This window comes from Strix uralensis, chromosome 2 (assembly GCF_047716275.1).
Source record: "Strix uralensis isolate ZFMK-TIS-50842 chromosome 2, bStrUra1, whole genome shotgun sequence".
In the NCBI taxonomy this organism is placed as follows: Eukaryota; Metazoa; Chordata; class Aves; order Strigiformes; family Strigidae; genus Strix; species Strix uralensis.
Genome location: NC_133973.1, coordinates 80692576 through 80711689, shown reverse-complemented (window position 1 = coordinate 80711689; position 19114 = coordinate 80692576). Strand labels below are relative to the sequence as shown.

At 37.0% G+C, this 19114-nt stretch overlaps 1 protein-coding gene and 1 non-coding gene across 2 annotated transcripts in view; one reads left to right on the top strand and one right to left on the bottom strand.

Annotated features, from left to right (window-relative positions):
* Positions 1-19114, top strand: part of GPC6 (glypican 6) — a 798134-nt gene that overhangs the window by 558116 nt on the left and 220904 nt on the right. The gene's annotated exons all lie outside the window — the stretch shown is intronic.
* On the bottom strand, positions 12857-13041 carry LOC141940325 (U2 spliceosomal RNA). Its single transcript, XR_012627953.1, has one exon. It is a non-coding gene; the product is annotated as a U2 spliceosomal RNA (small nuclear RNA).

Here is a 19114-nt window from a genome sequence, read left to right as displayed (position 1 = left end):
CTTTCCCATCCCCCACCCCAAAACCTCCTTATGTGTGTAAGAGATGTGTGAAAACAGCAAGGAAAGAGTTGTCAAAAGAGCATTCAGAAATTTGGGTTCTGCTACTGGACTCCAAGAACACTTTTCACAGGAGATCCTTTTGGCTTCAGGGACTGGGATGGGCAGGAGTGGTTGAGTTCTTTAATTTGGACAAAGGTAGATGGAAGAGGTTCTAGACGAAAACAGCTGTCTAAGTCTGCACACACTGCAGCCAAACTGCTCATCCCTACAACTGTATAACAGTTTCACTTCTCTGCAAGGTATTTTTTTATTTCTCATTGCATTCCCATACTATTGTCATTGATCACTTACCTCCTATATATGCAATCACTTCCTCTACTGCTTTATTTCTCTCCTTTTCCAGGGAACTTTTATGAAATTTGTGGCATCACAAATAGTTATATCACTCTCAAAAACACTTTGCCTCTGTGCGTTACAGTAGCCTCTATTATATTACAGTTCATTGCACTCTAAAAACATAAAAGCTTTCAAGGCAGTTGACTCTGTTAGGGTTGCATTTGCCTATTGCACCAGACGTTGTACACTTACAGGATAAAGCAGCAGATAAGTATTTAGGCTGAAGTGGTCTTCCTCTTTCTCTAACTTTGTGTGATACTTCTATTGAATGTTTTCTCAGTTGTCTAAAGGAGTTTGTGTTGTTCTTGTGATTTTCTTGCACCTTTAAATAATAGTCTTATTTTGAAATTCTATAAAACATTAAATTTCTTTTTCGATGGATAATATGGTTTACTGGAAAATGTGGGGTTTTTCTCTAGTTTGTTTGCTTCTTTGTTTTGTTATGGGAGCCTAATGGTAAGGTCTTAACCCCATATTTAGATTCTTACGTTTAATCACCTAGTTTTCAGAAGGGTTGAGCAGACAATCTGTTCCATGCAAGTTAATAGGATTTGTTAGATGCCTGGTTGTTTTGAAATTACGCAAAGGCTCAACTTTGTTACAGGCTCTTAGTTGTTGTTTTTTTTCTGAAACCTTGGCCCATATACCTAGCTGAATTTTTCACATAAATTAGGAGTTGTAATTTTATGGATAGCTGGTAATATATCATCTGTTTCTCTTAATGCCCATCTTGTGCTCATCATTTACAAATAATAATCAAAAAAGCACAAAACTTGGCATCAAGTATAAAGAAAATCAACTTTAAATTAAATAACACTAGAGGGAAACTGTTATCATGCCAGAGAATTCAAAGAAATTGGGCCTGTTAAATGAGGTGAACTAAATATATACAGTAGCACTCTCCAGATAAGTTCAAAATTTGCAAATCCTTTTTCTCGTCTTTGAACTATAAGTGTATGCCACTTCAACAGAGATATGCCTTTTTATCTTCTTTATGAGGTGTCATATGCATTGTCTAATATAAATGAAAAATTGTACCATGTGGGATCAAAAATTCCTTTTCCTTTCCCGCACATGTCTTTGCCTCAGAAATCTAATGCAAGTAAATCATTATATCAATGAAAAACAGCAATCATCACACAAAAAAAAAGGGGAAGGAGTGGGTAGGTGGTTAGAACGTGTATGAGAAAAGGCATCTTCGTGACTTTAAGAAATGACAGGACTGCTGTGTCCAGTACTGAGGATCTATTCCTCTTTGACTTAGGAGGGACTTCTGCTTTAGTTATTTACCTTCAGAGCTCTTTTTTAACAGGGTAGGTGAATTTACAAATATAGGTGGCAGTCTGGCCCTTGAAGACAAGTGTTGCTTTCCTATTAAATTCACATGGGTCAGAATTTCATTCCTAGGAGCTGTTTGTTGCTTCTGGTGGTTTTCATCTTCTGTGAGTATGAGGACTTCATGTTACACCTGTAGCATGCAAATACTACCAGCAGTGCTGTGGTTATCTTTCAAAACCTGTGTCCTCTTTTGTTACAACTGTTTCTGTTCTACATGGGATGGTTATGAGATGTTAGCATTAGTGTGTATAGTATAGCTGTTAGTTTAATGGCTTGGAAGGTATTGTCACTTGGGAATCTAATATTTTTAAGCCATAAAAGGGCTGGGTGGGTCAACTGTTAGGTGTTTTTCTAATTCTTCTCTTAGGATTTCTCAATTATTTTTGCAACTGTTTTCAGGTTAGTTAACTCTGAATCAAGAAATATTTGATGTTGAAGGTGTGATATCAGTCATATCTCTTTTAGCTTTCAGACCCAATAGAGACTTCTGTTGCATTGCCACTCTTGGCATTAACTTCTATGGTCAATCTCAAGCTTTTGGCTATAGTTTGTGCCAATCCTAGAAAAAGGGCTCACTCAAAACAGTGGTCCTTTGCCACCAAAGTAGACTGTCTGATCATTCTGCCACAGGGAGACCTCAATCAGGACAGACTTCTCTGAGCACAACTGGTTCAGTTGCAGCAATCTCCCTAATCACAAATAAAGTATTGACTCGTATTAAGAACTAGCCTCATTTTTCACTTCAGGTGTGAAAATTCCAGCCTTATAGCTAATCTTCTTGTTTGAGCGTGGCCATCAAGTTCATGTCATAAACCCAGAGCAAATCAGACACTGGCAGCTGAGTAGAAAGTGAGCCAGCTGTGCATTTGGGTCATTTCAATGTCTGGCATGCCCTAGGTTTTCTGTCGGTGGGCTTGCAGCTTTTTAAAATCTGCTGTTGTCATGGGTTAGCCTGCTTATACAGCCACTGCATTTTCTTCAGAGGGAAACCTCTCATTAAATAGCTTCCAGGCATTGTAACTGCATGTTGGCTTGCAGGAGAGCTCTAGCTCTCATAAGGCAACCCAGGGGTATGTAAGCCCTGTGAAGAGAGAGGTACATTTATTTCAGTGAACCTGATCTTCAGGCCATGCATGAAAAGGCATTGCAGGAAGGAGAGCTTTTCAGTTGCTGGAAATTAAGCCCTCCCATAACGCTTCCTGAAAAAGGGCAGACTTACACTGTATTGTCTTCAGTGAGCACTTCAGTTCTGTATCTGCAGAATTAGGACAATGCAGATAACAGTGCGAATTTTAATTTAGAGTTTCTGAGGCAGAAGCTATAGTGCGCCACATAAATGCTTAGATGAAAAATAAAAGCATGTAACAAAGATAGAATTTGTATTTCCATATATGATAATCAGAAAGTTCTTGTAGTCAGATTTCTACTGTCTGTCTTTTTAAAAATATTTTATTAGCTGAAAGTTTATAGCAGAAGAATTATTATATGTTTAGAAAAGCTTGTTTGACATGAAATCTCATTTGGGAGAATAAATCTTTTCTATAAAATTGAAGTTAAATGTCATGTCAGTTTCACAGATTTTTCTATTATGATTATCTTCATTTACTTTTCACAGAGTTAGTGTATACATCACAATGAAAAAATAGACTCTGGCACCTATCAGTGGTAGAAGAAATGCACTTACAGGAGACAATAACAAAGTTTCATAAAGAACTGCAGTAACACATTTTATACTAATGGCCTTTCTGTAAGTTTGTTGCTTCTTGCTGAATAGCAGTCATTAGCTGCAAGACATGGCTGGCTTCATGAAGAGTTCTAGGAAGGCTTGATTCATTGTTGTGACTTTATTAATAAGAAATCGTGAACCTGAATTAACCAACCAATTTAGATAAGACCATCTGTTGTCTAATAAGATGTGACTGTAATTTGAATAGTGGTTTTGTAATAAGTGTATTATGGGATGAAGGACAAGCAGATATTAGCTTTGTCTCATTAGCTTCCAGGAAAAAAATGTAGTTAGTCCGCCAGTATGGAACAGGGAATTTTTTTTTTCTTTAACTCTTAGCTCACCCTGTGTACAAGTAGACCCCCCTGTCTATATCTTCTCTACCATACAATAATGTCAAAACCAAAAAGAAAATGGGGTATGATGCACCTTTTGAAACACTCTTGTGGTCCCTCATTAGTGGCAATAAATCTATTTTGTTCTTGCTTGGTTCTCCTTAGTACTACTGGATACCCTGACTGCTGTGAAGATGAAATGACAGGCACTAGCTTATCAACATTATGTCAATGTTATTTAGTTTTGTTTTGTTTAGTTGCCCTCTCTGGGCTAATACAAGAATCTAATGTCAGCTAAGTACTAAGAGTGCTTGAAAATGGTCCTTTTATGTTTGAATGTTTGGCAATAAGAAAATGGACAAAGCACATGTAATGTTGACTTGTCAGCTCAAACTCTCCCAACAGCTCTCTCATTTTTTTATATGGATGTTAAATAATACTGTAGAGTAGATTAAGCTTTACTACTCACTATCATGCTTTTATTAAACTCTAAAACTGAATTTTATAGAAGCATTGTCCAGTTAAGTAACAAGGATAAATCTTTTCTTTGGTCATACAAAACCAGGCATTAAACCATATCCATGAAGATTAAGACAGAAATAAGTGCAGATCTGTATGGCAGTGACTTTTCTAAAAACACATTTAGAAGAAGAATGTTTGTCCCTATCCAATGTCAGGGGACCTTTTGATATGATCATAAGAGCGAGATTAAGACACAAACAAGGTCAAATGCCGTATACCCAAAACAAGTTTTTATTATTAAAAGTGAAGAGGGGTAGCGATAGGACAGAATGGAAGGAAAAGACAGAAATACAGCAAGCATCCAGAATAGAGTTGCAAGAATAGTCACCACCATGGATCCAGTGGCGTCCCGTTGGTCCTCAGTCTTCAGTTCTTCAGTGGTGGGTGCACACACAGCAAAGTTTTCTGTTGCCTTTTAAATTCATCATATCAGCTGATTAGCATATCTACCCACCTTTAGCTTTTCCTCTGGTTCTGACTTCATACTCTTTGAGCAGTCATCCAGCTTCTGGGGCAGAAATGCTCACCTCTTATCAGTTCATTAGCAATGCATTCATGGTGTCTGGTGTACACAATAGAGCCACAAATGGCTACACGATGGAGACAGTGATAAACATTTGGTTTTGCTCAGTCCATGTCTCCCCCTTTGAGGCTTATCTAAGGAGTCTGACAATGCAACTGCAAGGGAGTGGGGGTTGCATCCTTCGATACACTCCTGCTTCCTTGGGTGACATTCCTTAGACTAATCCAAAGGCCAAAGCTTGTCCTTGAGGTTTGCACAGACACAAGCAAGCTTTGAGACAGTCATTTGACATTTCAGTCTCTCACAATGTTGTGTATTTTGTACCAGTTTCTTGTTGAGCTGTTTCCTCCTCTTGTGTTTGAGTGTCCTTGAATACAGGAAAGCAAAACAAATGTTTAACAAGGAATATAGTACTACTGATTAGAAGATTGTATTAAAAATGTAAATTATGCTGGATGAAACATAGCCATTCAAAAACTTATTTATATGCCCTTAGAACTCTGTGTCATCTGGAGTATTCAGTAGATCCTGGCCAGCTGAGTTCCTGTTTTCTTAGTTTTGCAAGTTTAAATTTAGAAAATTAAATTAATAATGAGTATTGGGAAATGCTGCAAAATAGACTGGAGTTTTACGGTTAGTATGACATTGGCTTGTGTATGATACTGTGGGCGTTGGATGTCAACACAGGAGTACACCCTGGAGTGGTCATCACTACCAATATCTGAATATCACCAAGTTCTTGAGTTTCTTAATAAGTGCTGTTCTTTCATTTATTTATATTGGTATTTATACTCCTAAACTACCTGAAACAGTAGCACAGTCTATTACAAGATAAAACTGCGATGAAAAAAACTCATGAAGAAAGCCTAAACATACTAGGTACTAAACCTCCTTTCATTTCTCATAACGGAGTGCCTTGCTGTGGATATTATGATGTGAAAAATTACATCAGCACATTTTCAGCTTCCATGTTTCACAACACATAGGTACAGGAATGTAAAACAGCAAATGATACCACACTCTTCGATCTCCCTTTCTCTCTGTTCTGTTGGTGCCATCTTTGCAACCTGAATGCTGAGCTTCGGGGACTGATGCTGACTCTGAAAATTAAGACATCTTTTAGGTAAGCAGCTGGCTATCCCATTTCCTGGTCAAAGGCAGAGAATAATCCAGTATCTTGCCGAAAGCAACCTGGCCAGGTCTGGCACCAGGATCAAGGTGGGCTGTATTACGTAGGATGAGGCCCTCCATGGGTCTCAGACCGAGAGGAAGGCAAAGGCACACTGAGCTCCAAAGGCCAGGGTGCTTCTAAGCTCTAAGAAAGCAAAGAAAATTATTCTTTTAATAAAAAGATCCAGTTATTGTATTGACTCTTTCAGAGAGGGAGGATAATGAGTTTTTTGTGCAACTTAATGAAGTATCACCAGAGAAGAAATTACATAATATGAAATCTTTAGACAGGATTGAAAGAGCACGTTTCATATTTCCAGAACAGTGAAGATTCATTGCAGCTTCTCATTTCTTAACAAACCCTGAAGTGAAAATTCTGTCTCTCCATAAATCCCAGTCTAGCAGTCTGGACAGGGAACTGCTTTATGTTTGCGTTCATACAGTTTTAAAGCTGTAAAATAGTATCCACAAAATTTTCTGAAGCAATTCATTTTTTAGTAAATCTGTAAAGAGATGTAAGGAGCCGGAAATCTTTCGTATTTGCAGGAGCACAAAGTCTCAGCCAGCAAATACAGTCCAGGCAAAATGAAAATGTATTGCAGGTGCTGATCACTGACTTGCAGAAGATCAGAAGGTTCTTCGCACATAAAAAAAAAAAAAAGATACACGTCAACAGTAGACCCAAAAGCTTACAAATCATATTGCAACATTTTAGTCATGTTCTGTTTGTTTCCTTTGTATCTTGTTTTCTTTGTATGTGTTGTTTTTTCTAACACATTTTTGGATTTATGACTAAGATCAAAGTGCAGCATTTACTTTCAAGGAATATGCAAGGCTTAAAGAAAAAGGAAATTGTTTTTCAGCAAAGGTTCAGATAAGATAAACAGGTAACAGTTTTCGTTAGGCTGTGGAAGACATTTTTGGGCAAGGATTGTTACACCTGTTACACCTTTTAGAATTGAAGATCATGTGTTGTATATGTGAATTCTGCTGAATATGATTAATCCCAGAAAGCAGCCATTGGAGCCTTTGAGGAGGGAAAGAAGAAAAAAAAAAAAAAGCTTCTATTTTAAAGCCAAGGTTATAGTCAAGGTTAATTCAGGGTGTCACGAAAGTGTGACTGTGACAAGATTTAGTGACGATGTAAGGGCAAATTAATGCAAGATCAGTGGCCTGACTATTGATTCTTATCATGGGATCCTGATGAAATGAAGTCATTATTTAATTACATTTACTTACACTGTAAATGGTTCCCAGAATAGCCTGCACTCGATTTTGATGTCTGCAGCTCCATCTTCACTTTTCTTTGGTGCTCATAAGTGAGTAGGGAATGGGAATAAGCACTCAAGAAAATTTTCATTTATTATACTTCACATGCTGTCATTTTCCCACAAAAAGCAAGCAAGCAAATGTTTTCATTCTTCCTTTCAGAATAGTCTGTGATCTCAAATAATTCTGAGTATAGGAAACATATCTTGAAACCTCTGAAGATTTTCAGATTAAAATTTCTCTAAATTTCTTTCAAACAAATCAATGTTTGAATGTTTTTTCTGCTCTTCTTGAGGGGTTTAAATTTTTTTTTCACTATTTCTAGAAGTAGATTCTAAAGTTACTGTTAATACTAAATCAAGTAACTTAATTGGGACCTACAAGAAGTTAATAAGTGCTTTAGTAGGACTTAAGATACAACAGCAAGGGCTTTGTTATAGAAATCTATTAGGAAACCTCAAGCATGTATAAAATAACACAAACATTCACTGAACAATCAAAATTACATTTTTTCCCTCTTGTATCCTTCAGTCTCTTGATTCTGAATCAGATCTATTTGTCAAGTTTGTGACTAATAAACAGTTATCATTAATTCAGGTTTAATTTGTCTCGTGGACCAGGCACCACATTTTGTCAAATTTAAAGGCTCAACAATTAAGAAAATATAACTGGGTTTCATTATAATGTTATTGTCTGGAAAATAGTATGCAAAAATGAGCAGAATTCACATTTTAAATGTTGGATTATATTTGTCGGTTTAGAACATGGAAGCATCTACTTCTGTGCTTGTATAATACATAGTGCAGTGCAAACATTCTTGCTCAGGACAAGAATCTTAAATAAACAATAATTGTATTGAGTGGAAAATCACAACTGAATGAAACTCAAGTTTCATAAAAACTTGATGAGAGATTTAGATTCCAATTAATCAAAAAAGGGGAGTAAAAATAACTTTTTTGTTTTGGATCGGAGTAATAAGTAAAACCAATCTACAGAGTTTAATCTGATCCTCATTGTATCCCACCATATTTATGAAAGCTTCATCTCCACGACCTCTTTTTTGTCTTATATACTGTATTTTTACGTTATTTTTAAATAAAAGAAAAATAAAAACACATAATTCACAGATAATCAATAATAGATAGTAACAGATAATAAAAGATAACCAATGTAATGCATGAAACAAACACAGCCTTCTGAAAGACGATGTACTGTCCTCTTAGTGAGACAGCCAACTGTTATTTAGTCCATGGTGTGGACTTTTCTCCTGCAAATGTTATTCTCATTTTAAAACCTTTCCTAAGAGAGAGACATAAAAAGTCAGCGTATTAGATGAGTAAGTAACGTAATAGCTTCCTGTAATAACCATCTCTAGTTGCCGCTTAGTAATCAGACATTCAAAAAATACACAAATAAAATGCAGTGCATAAGGGGTTTGCTTGCTAGCTCAATATCATATGCTTAGCCATTAAATGATAATATAGCAGAATCATTATGTTAAAAAAGAGCAGATTAAAGAAATTTCTTTTCTCTCTTGTGCACCTTTGTTCATAAGTAATAGTGCTAAAATTTTCACATCTATTTTCAACTACTACAGAGGGAATATATACATCTAAATTGGAGACATAATACATAAGGGGTTTTGTTAATGCTTTTCCTCTGAATGAAGAAATCCAGCCATAGTGAAATTATTTCTGGTTCAGGTTGTCTTTCAGTGCCCTTGATAATTGTAGGGTTTGAGAGAGAGAGAGAGGAAGAGAGAGAGACTGCTTTCTGTGCTTCAAGATTTCAGTCTTGGCTCAATGCGTTTCTCTTTGTCAAGTCTTTTTTTTTTATTTAACTTTTCTTCATCATAATAGGTGTCCAGCAGTTCTTTTCATCTAATCTCTAGCAGCAGCAATATCACTGATCTCACCATTTTTTAAGTGTGTTCACACAGCCGGTTAGAAGCATGGTGGGTAGAAGGGGAAATGGGAACATGCGTTGTAAAGGGCTGATTATAGTAGGAACCCACGTCCAGGAGTCATTTTGTACGGGGAAATATTTCTGCAGCATTATTTCATATTTTGTTATTCCAGTGTTATTTGCCAAAACTGTCTTTGGCTTTTATATATTCAGCTGTAGCCAGTGGACAGAACAGCAGGATCAACTCTGGTGTTTCAGCATATAGCAAAGGGCAGGTCTGGGCCACCTGACATATCCTAATCTTGTTTCTAAAAACTGACCTTTCTATATGAAGAAAAAAATCGGCCACCCTCACAGCTCCATTTTCTATTCTCCTTGAAAGCCAGATGTTCTCCTACACAAAGAGAAAAGGAACAAAGTCTGGGTGAAATATGTTTCTGAGGTTGGAGGATAGTCAACAACCCACTGACCAAGACAGCAAAAGTGAAGGCAAACATGTATAATGTTTGGTGTCAACATTAAAATGACTCCACACTTTTTCATTTGTGTGGTTTACAATAATAGCCTGATTGTTCTAACTAAAGTCTGAGACACATGTACCTGCTTAAATCTAAGATTGACTAAGCCCTGTGTTTGTTTCTTTCCATTATCTCTAAAAGAGTTCCAAATAACTACATCAGATATTGATGCCTAAATTGTAGATTTATACACTTAAGTGAGATTAACCCCACATCTATCAAGATGGTAGGAACACTCCATTCACCTGCTGTGAACCACAGGACCATATCCACAGTGAACAAAGTGTTCTGGGGCATGGCCCAACATAATCACTGTTCAGACCATCCCACTTCTGAAAGGTGCTTCAAGTACTGAACATTTGCAGGATATTTTTGTGTCCTAAGGACAAGGCTCCATGATAAGCACATTCAAAGTTCTGTGGCAGATGACAGTGTTTTTTGCTTTTGACTTTTTCCTGAGTGTTCTATGTTGTGTTCCTCCTTTCTGGCTGCTCTGGTTGCACAAAAGAATCTGAGCATGCTCAGGTCAAAAGGCTTCTGGCACTGGGGGAACAGAGAGCTAAGAGACACTCAGCAAGACGGGGAGAGATACTGCAAAAACCAAATGGTTGCAATGAGGGAGAGTTTTCCTATGGACTAAGGGGAGACCTTATCACTCTCTACAACTACCTGAAAGGAGATTGTAGCAAGGTGGGTGTGGGTCACTTCCCCCAAGTAACAAGCAATAAGACGAGAGGAAATGGCCTCAAGTTGCACCAGGGGAGGTTTAGATTGGATATTAGGAAAAAAAATTTCACCAAAAGGGTTGTCAAGCACTGGAACCGGCTGCCCAGAGAAGTGGTTGAGTCACCATCTCTGGAGGGATTTAAAAGGCGTGTAGATGTGGCACTTGGGGACACAGTTTAGTGGTGGATTTGTCAGTGTTAGGTTTACAGTTGGACTCGATGATCTCAAAGGTCTTTTCCAACCTAAATGATTCTATGACAGGTTGCAACTAGAAACCAATTTTACACTTGCTAGACTAACTGATAGCAACCATTCCTTACCTATGCTCTTTATTCTGGAAGGTTTGCTAGTATGAAAAACTTCACATTAGAAGTATTGTTTTATAAGGCCTAAAAACTGTTGAAGTTAACATCTCTTTTCCTTTAGCCTGTTTCTTTTTAAATTTCACTTATTTAAGGTTCATCAAGATGATAGAACAGTGTCCATCAAACAAAACTTTTGACAAATCTTGGCTTATTTTATCTGATTATTTGTCTGTGGGCTGTTCATGGTGTAGGTTTGTGGGGCTGTAGATCGAGGTGCAGAGTGGAGGTGGCAAAATTAGATGTAAAATAAGCAATGACAGCAAAAAAGAACTACTTTTATGCTATGATTTTTTTCCATGAATTGCAAAACTGTCTTTTGATGAGAGAGAATCAAAGTGGATGTACCCAGTTGAAACTGACCTCAATAATTACTTTTGAGGCCATCCATCAAATGGCATTTTACTGACATGGGGAATCAGCAGGTGATCCCAGTTTTCTTCTTGTGCCAGAGATATTCGTGCTGAAGAATCCAGTTACTGTTAGCTTTAATTCTGAAGATTCTGAAAATCAAGTAAGCATAAGCAAATTTACTTTCTGTTGCTCTAGAAGCAATCCTTTAAATCCAGGCAGTGGATGGGATGTGCAAGAGACCTTACACAGCTTTGAACCTCACTGCACTTGCCCATGTAAATAAAAACTTGAACCTTGGTAGTTTTTGGTGCAGCATCTATTCTACTCACTCCACTGCTCTTTATGAAAGAAAACCAGGTATTCTCTACCCTCTGATTTTTCATAAGAATTGTTTCAGCAGCCTTATAAGACTTTAAGAACTGGTATTCTACTTAGGACACATATTTCTAGAGAGGTTGCTGGAAACAATGTACTCTTTGCTGAATGGACAGGGACAGTGAAATTCTACTTTTTCATGATGGTTTGTGGTACCTGGTCCAAAGCTGTTAGGTTCAGAATCTGTTCCAATATCCACCTTTAGATACAAAGGACTCTACCAAGTTTGTGGCATTTCTCATATCCACTGGAAAATTTGGCTTCTCTGTCAAAGGTTTACAGTAGTGCTAACTTCACAGTTATATCCCTGTTTTCTTCATCACTGAAGGTGAATGACATTACTGCCCTGATGAGGAAATATCTCCCAACTTGTGAAATACCTTTGTGTTTTGGAAATGACTGAGACTTTCCTTACATTGAAAAGATTTGGAAAGAGATTGTGGTAGTGTAGCTGACAGTTCATCCATACCAGAGATGGTAATGATGAGACATCTTTCAGCAGGTATTATAAATGAATATCTGGCATTGAGAGTGCCTTTACAGTTTGAGCATGTTTATCCTTGTGGTTCTGGAAACCAGACCACTAGGTGGATTATATTGCTGTATATAAATTGCATTCCAGCATGTTTTATAAATCAGGTGGCTTAATCAGATAAAGACAAATGGCAATGAAATAGCTTAAATACAAATTTACTGCCAGGTAGCCATTATACCGCACTGTATTTTACTTTTACTGGATTTTCTGACTTAGCTGGCAATAAATTCAGTCATTTGCCACTTAGAGACATGGGTCAAATTGTCATTCAGTCCAATCTCTGTGGTCCTTTCAGATTCAACATGAATGGGAGTTTTGCCATCTACCAAGGACTGACGTCTTATTTAGCAAGCTATAGAACATCCTTCATTTTGTTAAAAGAGAACTTGGCATGCTGGGGGAGAAATACAAAAATCCTTGCCCTGGTCTGGCTGCAGGTGTATTCAGGACCAGTTAAGTCCACAGCACAATTAAGTCTGTTCTAACCTATTATGGAAAGTCTGTGAAAGTGTGTTGGGAAGAGTGACACCAGCAGGGACAAGGGTGGTCACAGTTACAAGCCTTCCCCATATGCACTGTGTCTCTGACCTGAGATTTCGGGAGTCCTTCATGAAGAGCATAGCTGCAGTGGCTGCATCAGCCCCATGGAGTACATAGGCTCAGTGGGGTAGGTGCCGTTGTGGCCATTGATTGTATCACAAGAAGATCTATGAAAGCAACACGGATTCAGATTCCACCTAAAAAAAGACCACAGCACCAGGGTGGTTTTATGCACAGATATCGCATCCTGACACACAGTCACAATGTGGCCACAGTAACTGGAAGCACTGCAGTTTCAGGCTGATGCAGTGGATGGAGGAAGCGGTTACTCCTTCCTGTGCCCTCCAAATCCATTTAATAGAAAATCTTCAAGCTGAGGATGTATCAGATATTAAAGTGATAAGAAAAGATGATGCACTTGATCTTAGCCGATGGCCGGGAAGTGTGCATCTGGGACAGGAGCTTCAGTGCATACTGCAGAGCACTTCCATCCCACTGAGGAGGATATAGGATCAGTGCTTTCAAGGGCTGTTGACAGATCTAAACCATAACACATAAATGAGTGATTTCTACACTTGAGAAAGTGAGAACTGTAAATCAAGACAATTACAGTAGCTTGTAGTGATAATTGAAATTGTTGGGTTTTAAATTATTGTGGCTAAATGTCTGAGCAAAAGAAAATTATCTTAGGCTGTATTTTTTCCCAGTTTAATATCTTCTTTTAATTTTCACGTTTATAGATCTGCTGCCTTTTAGGTTCTAGTCAGTTCAACACAGACTGCATTTTCTTGCTCAGATTTGGATAAAGAAAAAAAATGTAAACATCTTACCTGCTGAGAATTTATGAGGAATAAAATATCAAAAGGAATGTTTTCATATGCTTGCAGACCCCGCTGTTTTGTACATCAGCCTAAAATTCATGGTAGATTAAATGAAGATTTAATAGTAAATTTCACATTTAGTCTATCTCTACATAGAAGGAAAAAGCAAATCTAATTGTCAGATACATTTTTGTAATGTAGATTTTGATCTGCTTCCTGTTCTGCGAGTGTGAACAAATAACCAGTTTAAACTCAACAAATTTTCTTTCATTGGGTACTTGCGTATTTCAAACCACTGTTACACTGTTCTTACTTTCCATTAGAATATTTTCCAAAAATTAGAGTACCTAAACTATATTTTTATCACACTAGATATAATAGAGGCAATTTGTTGCTGCAGTTCACCTGTCTGTTAACTATCAGGGAACAAGACAATGCATCTTGTTTTACTATATATGTACATGATTTTAGTTTTTGTATGATTATGTGGACATGAGTGTGAAGGAGGAAGAAAGTTGGATCTTTTACACAAGACTAGTTTGTTTTAATACAATCCAATAAAACATTCTCAGGGAAATTATATACTTGACTTCATATCATATACTCATCCAGTGCTAGTACTTTGGACCACGTTTTTCTTTAGCACACAACTCAGAGGCAAAACACTGAGAATAATCCCTGTTCTTACTGTAGAAAAATTAATTCCCCTAACTATTCTCAATTTAATCACCTTCCTATTTTTCTCTTATAGCGACTTGGAAGTAGAACATGCAGACACTAATGAGGATCCCTCTGTTGTTACATTCTGTGTCTATAGGGAAGGAGTTATCAGGAAGGGATTTAAAAGAAAATAAAAGAAAAGAGAACTAAATAATGCTTAAATGATGGGATGAAGATACAAATTTACTTTCTACTATGCAGTTCCAAAAGCTTCAAGTGCAATACTCAGCAGAAATGTGGGCGCACATCCCATAAACAGGTCATTCCAGACCATAGTCATCATCCCACGGTGCACTTGAGCATCTGTTAAATATTTTATATATGGTATTTATATTTACAAGTAGCTTTGTGAAAATCTAACAAGAGCATTCGAAAGACCATAAAAGAGGAAATGTTAAGATGGAGCTATAAGGTGATCTCACATGATTTGGGCCCACATAATGCAGTGGGCATTTATGGATCCTATAAATAGATGGTGAGCTATTTATAAACATCCCTCTGTTTCCGTGCTACCCTGAATATAAATTACTGTGTATTGTATTGAGGAGCCTGTGGTTTATTATTAGAACCCAGCATGTATCTGACTAGATCCATGTTGGGATACCTTAAAGATCTGACACCCTTCTTCACTTTAGAAGTCAGGAAAATAGTTTAAGATGTTCACTTTCGATCTCTGTACTTCCGTATGATCCACAGAGACTTTCTTTTACTGTCCTGGATATTGTGCTCCATCTTGTGCTTCATTCACATCATGAAATGAAGCAGGAGCATAAGCAAAGCATTATATTCTGTTGTGTCCCAAATAACCGACATCTTTCTTTCTACTGGGCTGGAAGGTCTTCAGCAAATAGTCAGTCTTTAAAACAGGCTTTGCATTCCTTGCTGAAGTGATGTCTGTATTTTTGTACCCATCTTATCTCTGACAAGATGTGTCTAGCTTATTGCTAACAATCAGATTTAATGTTTCATTTCAAAACCCAGCACTCTGTTATTTGGCCTTTTGAATTTCATGGAGAAGGACCAAGAATATGGGCAACTTCAAAAATCATGTTTTGTTTCTATGGAGATTCCTTTGCTTTTTTTCCAAATAGCCCAGGGCTACTTATGGGATTTTACCCTTTGAACTCACTTGAAAAATGTTCAATTTAGCAATATTATGAAGCTTATCAAGTAGACAAAGTTATCAACCTTGGAGTTGCCTGCTTCACTATCCCTACAATTTTATTTCTCTCTTTAGTAGAATATGCTCCTTTTAGTACTAGGCCATGCATTCCCTACCCTTTAGTCACTGCCAGTATGCAGCCCAGACAATTCATCAGTCATGCAGGAAGGCACCTGTAAGAAATCTGCATGTCCTTACTTGCTGTGTCTAGGAGATTGCCATTGTCAACAAATTCAGATAGTGATCACCGTACTATAAACTTTAAAGTGTCTTTTGCATCATGACTCCATCCATGTTTCTTAGAGCAGGAAGGAGCAGGAACATGTTGGGTCAATCTGTTGTCACTTGTCACCTCAAATTATTGCATAATTTATCATCGACCAAGACTGCCAATATTATGTATGCATTTATTTCTTTCTCATCAAGACTAGTGTGTTCTTGCTGACACCAGACAACTAAGACATCCCACAGCCCTCTCCACCACTCTCACCTTCATGCCCTTTTTAAGTCAGTAAAGCAACCCACAGGTCAGTGAACAGCAAACAAGACTTATTTGTGAGTACTTGTGAGTACTTATGAGTGATCAGAAGTTTTGCTGATCACTCTATATTTGAGAGAAACTGATTTTCTTCTCAGGTGCTTTTCTGTTTTGCACTGTGAATCACAGATAGGCAGTCATCAAGACTGCTCTCAGGTATGTAGCCTGCATTTCAAGCTTCTTGGGTGTTGTAAGTAGGACTGACTTTGACCATTCTTCACATCATTTTCTTATCCAGATACTGCTGCACAACATGTCGAACTGCTCGATTTGATAATTATCTCCTGCTGTGGCAGTTCTTCTCTTTTTCTATCTCAACCCTTTCTCAGAGTTTACCCTCCTGCTTATTGGGGGATTTGGTTCCCAGATTATCAAGGACCTCCCCTTCTATTTCTGATTTGTACCGGGGAAATATGTAACCTACTTCTCTGCAACATTTTTGTTCCTCCTAGTGAGCACAAAGCCACTTTTGCTTGATTGTGCAGAGCTTAGTCTGGCATTTTTTCCTCACCATACTTTCTGAATGCTTCTTTTAAATTGGCTCTTCTTCTGACTATTCTACAAGGCAACTGCACATCATTGCTCAGCAACATCCTCCTGCTTTTCCAGTTGGAAAAAATGGTGGATTCTTCTTGTTTAACTTTAAACATACTCATGAAGATATTTGCACATGGAGTAGTCACTACAGCACCACAAGAGAGAGTAATAAGCACCTATTTTAGACTCCTATTTTTAGGTTGAAGTGAATCTGCTTTGTAAGGGAACATAGGTCAGATTTTGATATCTATGTCTAGTCGAGCAAATCATACTAAGAACCTCTTCTAAGGTGCTGGACTTTATGGATTTTCTTTCTGCTCCCCAAATTATTTGAAGTAGCCAGTTTCAGGGGGTTTCTGACCCTGCTGCTTACAGTCATGTCTTATTCTATTTTCAGCCCTGGAAAATTTAGCACATGCTTTCCTCTTAAACCAAGGGCTTCTTATCAGGTGGAGGTCATAGACGTTTCTATATGAGGCTGGAAGAAATGAGCATACTCCCTTGAAGTGAGATGCAGTGGGTTTTCTTCTCTGGGAAGAAAGCAGAGGAACTCCTTTTTATTAAGACAGTGTCTGAAAGTTTATGTTCCAGAAGAGATAGTGGGATTTGAAAAGCCTAACAGCTGTGAGATTCCTTCCTTATTTCTGTGTAAAAGAAAACTTCTCATCTCCTGGGAGTGAAAGGAAGAAATTATTTCAAAGATTTTTCACCTTAACTTTGCCCTTGAAATGCTGGGAAAATAACAGATGGAATACATACCTCAAGTTCTATTTAATGTGGGCTTACTCTAACAACAGATGAGAAAGACAAATATTTTTCCAGAAAATTTGTAGGGCTGATTTTTCAGCTAAATAATATCTCATGGGATGTAAACCCCCATATCCTGGAGTATTTTCTTAGCTTGCACTATTTTCAGTCTAAGAAATTCTTCGTTTAATCCTATTTATAATTAAATGACATTTTTCCACAGTTTGTTTGAAATTGATTATGCCTCTGACAGGTAACATGTTATTTAAGAAGAACATTTTAATATTTACATCTGAGCATTCAAACATTTCATTTTGTAAAAACTTAAATTATAAAAAAATTTGCTTTAAAACTTCACTCAGAAGTGATTCAAGAGATTAAAAAGAACAGCTTTACACGAAATATCCTTGTGACTGCAGCTTTTCAAGTGACTTTCTAAATTTGGTTTTCCTGTATTCATGTAATCTGATAAGTAATTTTCCTATTTTCCTAAAAATAGGAAAAGCTATTCTTTTCCTCTGTAAATAGACGTTCGGTCTCACACAAGTAAACATCTGAACATTTTGTCCTTGTGGTTTTTTGTCCTTGACTTTGGTGGGGAAATTACAAAATTCCACAATTCATTTCTCCAACAATGATTTATTATTTGATGTACAACCTCCTGATGTAATCACTTAGAGACCTGCAGTCCTTATTTTCCCAGTTTCAGAATTACATGTTACGATAATCTAGGCAAATCACAGATGAGAGTGATACTTATAAACAGTGTTGAAAAATTCTGGTGCATAATTTTTAAGGTTTTAGCCATCTAAATACCTTTTAAAATTTCTTGTTATGTTTCTTTTTTCATCTGTAAAATGGAGTAGATATATTTGTCCATCTTCCAGAACTATACACATACCAGAGCACAACTGTAGGCATACTGATATGACCAAGTAAGTATGAAAAATGCCTCAAATTTTAATATGTGTTGGAAAGAAATCCAGTTGCCATATTTCTCACAATTTCAAAATCATCGAAAATGGAAAAAGACATACTAGTTGGAGAAGAAAAATGGCTAGATATTCCTTGTCTTTTAGAAAAATTAAGGTGGTTCAACTGAGTTGCACTGGGGTAAGTGCTTAATGCTGCACAGTTTGTACCAGATAGTAAATGTGTAATTTCTTTTTTACATTATAAAGCTTTTCTAGGGTTCAACTATGTTGCCCTAAAATTGTTTCTAATAGTTTCATGAGCATATTGAACTATAAATTATATATTTTCTAGAAAAAATATTTGAAAATATGAAAATTAAATTTACCATGTAATATCTCATCATATTTTCGAGAGGCACTACCCCAGAATTGTGAAAATCTTTCAGCTGTTTAACTGGCTGCCGTGTTTTACTTTTATTTTGGTATAATTCAAGCACAAAGTCAAAGACACTACTACAAAGCTGTAGTACTCAAACCAGGTCTTCTACCTTTCAGTCATCTGGGATGCTATTAATTGTTGAAAAGATAGCTATTTTTATCTTTAGGAGGTTAGTATTAGACTAGACTTTTGGTTGATATAAGCAAGTATTCTCAAACTGACCTTCTACAACATAAATTCCCAATTGAGTATGGCTGATGCAGTATTTCCATTTTTATATCAGATTGTGCTATAAAAGCAGTGAACTGAGATCTTAGTATCTAAGAGCCAGACTGAAACAATTAGAAGTACTTCAATAAATCATTCAAATAACTTATTAATATTTTGATGTAGTTCTAATTAGATACACACAGACATATTTTCAGCTGAAACCTGCTGAAAAGAATTTGGTTGATATCTAGATTATTAAATGAAATCAGCAGTTACACAGTGCTCATGAAAACAGTCAAAATATGGACAAGGAGAAAAATTAATCACTTGGATCCAACAGTGAACAAATCTTACTTGAAGAAAAGAAAGAGCAAAAGGAAAAAAAGCATCATTGCCAGCTAAGCCTTACCTGCTTTCCCCAGTATTAAAAAC